The sequence below is a fragment of the Orycteropus afer genome, unplaced genomic scaffold (genome assembly GCF_000298275.1).
Source record: "Orycteropus afer afer isolate SDZICR_OR568_19922 unplaced genomic scaffold, OryAfe1.0 scaffold00648, whole genome shotgun sequence".
NCBI lineage: Eukaryota > Metazoa > Chordata > Mammalia > Tubulidentata > Orycteropodidae > Orycteropus > Orycteropus afer.
This window is the reverse complement of record NW_006922235.1, coordinates 52,764-55,845: the sequence shown is the minus strand read 5'-3', so window position 1 is coordinate 55,845 and position 3,082 is coordinate 52,764.

The following is a 3,082-nucleotide window of genomic DNA, read 5'->3' as shown; positions in this document are numbered from 1 at the left end:
TTTCTGTCTTTCATTGCTTGTTGTTGTTAGATGCTGTTGAGTCATATCCGACTCACAGTGACCCTCTGCACAGCAGAATGAAACACTGCCTAGTCCCACACCAGCTCCATGATCCTTGCTATACTTGAGCCCATCATTTCAGCCACTGGGTCAGTCATCTCATTGAGGGCCTTCCCCTCTTTTGTTGACTCTCCACCTTACCAAGCATGACATCCTTCTCCAAGGAAGGTCCCATCTGACAACATGACCAAAGTAGGTGAGACAAAGTCTGACCATTCTCACTCACAAAGAGCATTCTGGCTGTACTTCCTCCAGGACAGATCTGTTAGTTATTTCAGCAGTCCACAGTACTTTCATAATTCTTTGCCAGCACCACAACTCAACAGCACCAATTCTTCTTTGGTCTTCCTTATTCATTATCCAGCTCTTACATGCATATGAGGAGACTGAAAATATCATGGCTTGTGTCAGGCACACCCTAGTCCTCAAGGAGAAATCCTTGCTCCTCAGCACTTGAAAGAGCTCCCTTGCAGCCAACTTGCCCCAAGCTATATGTCACCTAATGTCCTGAGTGCTGCTTCCACTGGCATCAATTGCAGCGCCAAGCAACTTCAATCTTTTCTCCATTTATTGCGATGCAGCTTATAGGTCCAGTTGTGAGGATTTTTGTTTTCTTTATATCGAGATATAATCCATACTGAAGACTGTATTCCTCAATCTTCATTAATAAGTGCCTCAGGTCACTTTCAGCAAACAAAATTGTGTCATCAGCATATCACAGGTTGTTAATGATTCTTCCTCCAGTGTTGATGCCATGTTCTTCTTCATATAATCCAGCTTCTCAGATTATTTGCTCTGCATATAGACTGAATAAGTATGGGGAAAGGATACAACCCTGACACACTCCCTTCTTGATTTTAAACCATACAGTGTCCCCTTGTTCTGTTCAAACAACAGTGTCCTTGTCAATGTATAAATTCCTCATGAGCACAAGCAAGTATTCTGGAATTCCCATTCTTCTCAATGTCATCCACAATTTGTTATGAGCTACAGAATCAAATGCCTTTGCATAGTCAATAAAACACAAGTAAACATCTTTCTGGTATTCTTTGCTTTGAGCCAGGATCCATCTGACAGAAGATATGATATCCCTTGTTCCACATCCTCTTCTGATTTTAGCCTGCACCTCACGACATTCTCTGTTAATATACTGCTGCAAATGTTTCTGAGTTACCTTCAGTAGAATCTTACTTGTGTGCAATATTAATGATATTGTTTGATAATCTCCACATTCTGTGGCATCACCTTTCTTTGGAATGGGTACAAATATGGATCTCTTCCAGACAGTTGGCCAGGTAGCTGTTTTCCAAATCTCTTAGCATAACTGAGTGAGTGTCTCCAGTGGGGCATCTGTTTGTTGAAACATCTCAATGAGTATTCCATCAATTCCTGGAGCCTTGTTCTTTGGCAATTCCTTCAGTGAAGCTTCAACTTCCTCCTTCAGTATCATTGGTTCTTGATCATATAGAACCTCCTGACATGCATGATGATCTACCACTTCTTTCTGGTACAGTGACTCTGTGTATTCCTTCCATTTTCATTTGATGTTTCCTGCATCATTCAATATTTTGCCCATAGTATATTTCAATATTACACCTCAAGGCTTAAATTTTTTCCTCAATTATTTCAGCTTGAGAAATGCTGAGCATGTTCTTCCCTTTTGGTTTCTAACTGCAAATCTTTGCACATTTCATCATAGTAATTTGCTCTGCATGCTCGAGCTGCTCTTTGAAATCTTCTGTTCAGCTCCTTTATCTTATCATTTCTTCCATTTGCTTTCTCTACTCTCCACTCAAAGGCAAGTTTCATAGTCTCTTCTGTCATCCACTTTGGTCTTTTCTCATCTTTTTAGTGACCTCTTGCTTTCTTCATGGATGATGCTCTAGATGATGTCATCCCACAATTCTGGTTTTCTGTCATTGGTGTTCAATGCATCATATCCATTCTTTATACCATCTCCAAATTCAGGAGGCATATATTCAAGATCATATTTTGGCTCTTGTGGACTTGTTTTAACTGTCTTTGACTTCAAGTTGAACTTGCATATGAGCAATTGATGCTCTGTTCCACAATCAGCTCCTGGCCTGGTTTTGGCTGAAGATATTGAGCTTTTCCATCACCTCTTGCCACAGATGTAGTCCATCTGATTCCTGTGTGTTCCATCTAGTGAAGTCCATGTGTAGAGCCACCATTTGTGTTGTTGAAAAAAATGTGTTTGCAATGAACAAGTCATTGGTCTTACCAGATTCTACCATGCGATCTCCAGCATTATTTCTGTCACCAAGGCCAAATTTTCCAACTACTGGTGATTCTTCCTTGTTTCCAACTTTTGTGTTCCAGTCACCAATGAATATTAACACATCTTGATTACATTTCAGACTGCAGAAACTGATAAAAATCTTCAATTTCCTCATCTGTGTCTTTGGGAGTTGGTGCATAAATTTGTTTAATAGTCGTGTTAACTAGTCTTTCTTGTAGGTGTATGGATATTATCCTATCACTGACAGCATTGTACTTCAGGACAGATCTTGAAACATCCTTTGCGATGATGAACACCACACCATTCCTCTTCAAATTGTCATTCCCAGCTTAGGAGACCACACAGTGGTCTGATTCAAAATGGCCAAAACCAGTCCATTTCACCTCACTAGTGCCTAGGAGATCAATCTTTATATGTTCCACTTCATTTTTGGCAACTTCCAGTTTTCCTAGATTCGTGCTTTGTACTTTCCATGTTCTGATTATTAAAGGATGTTTGCAGCTGTTTCTCCTCAGTTTGAGTTGTGCCACATCAGCAAATGGATGTCTTGAAAGCTTTACTTTATCTGTATCATCAAGGCTGTTTATCTTCTGATGATGCAGCCCTTTCCTGGTTGTATTTTGAGAGCCATCTGAACTAAGTGGCTTAGTCTCCTGCACTGTATTGAACAATGATTCTTGGCTATTCATAAACTTGCACAGCAATGTATCTACTGTTCATAAAGTTTTCCCTGGCCAATTTTTTGAGAATTGGATGGCCTCC